At 33.3% G+C, this 1,001-nt stretch overlaps 1 pseudogene; it reads left to right on the forward strand.

Moving 5' to 3' along the window:
- Positions 1-1,001, forward strand: part of LOC115068536 — a 41,174-nt pseudogene that overhangs the window by 34,237 nt on the left and 5,936 nt on the right.

The following is a 1,001-nucleotide window of genomic DNA, read 5'->3' on the forward strand; positions in this document are numbered from 1 at the left end:
ATGCACCAAACTCTGATGTACCCAGTTCCATTAAGAGTACTACTAGACTTCAAGACATAGATTACTTTCAACTCAGTAGTAGTAGGTGACTTCAGTACTCCATTATTTCCAATAGATAGATATTTGGACAAAGAATAAACAGAGAAACATTTGAATTAAATGATATACATCAAATGGACCTAAGAAATCTATGGAATCTTGCACTTAAGTACCAAAGAATATGCTTTCTACTCTGGAAGTTTCTGTGAAAGAGACCTCATACTGGTGCACAAAGAAATTCTCAACAATTGCAAAGAACTGAAATAATTCCTTGTAGCTATTGAACCACAATGTAATAAAACTTAAAGTCAATAGCAACAGAGGGTCTAGTAGCTATATAAACTATGAAGATTAAACAATACACTCCTAGATGATAAATGGGTCAAAGAAGAAATAGAAAGAAATATTTAGCAGAATTTAAACTTGTTTGAATATTCTTTCTTTGAGGGGATGGATGGCAATCTTAATCATTTTAGCCTTTTAGTTTTGCAGATATACACCTCCAAGGTTATTGGTGTTCCTCTAGGTATCACTGTGACCACGTCTCTCGTGCAGAAGCACAAGTACTCACTCATATGCAGTTCAAAATACTGTCCAGTCTTTTCTGTTTAATTATTTCACTTATAAGTTACCTAGAAGTACATTAATTTAAAAATATCCACGATTTGCTTATTTTCATTAATTTTGTGCATAATTACACTTTATTTGAAGAGATTTAATTGCTAGTACATATTTAATGTTGATTATTAAATGTTTTACATTTCCAGACGAATCAAAAAATTAGAAGTCAGATTGCAGTTTCTTGCGGACCAGTTTACTTCTGGTATACTTTGCTGACTAGGTTAGTAGCCTTTAGCAATCCCAGTTCAATAGGATTGGTTTATCTTCATCTCTGCCTTTGCTAGTAGTAAAAGTATAACCTCTAAGACCAGTCAAATGTCTCTTAGCTTTGCCCCTCTCCA

The sequence above is a fragment of the Nannospalax galili genome, unplaced genomic scaffold (genome assembly GCF_000622305.1).
Source record: "Nannospalax galili isolate Female #2095 unplaced genomic scaffold, S.galili_v1.0 scaffold1372, whole genome shotgun sequence".
Lineage (NCBI taxonomy): Eukaryota > Metazoa > Chordata > Mammalia > Rodentia > Spalacidae > Nannospalax > Nannospalax galili.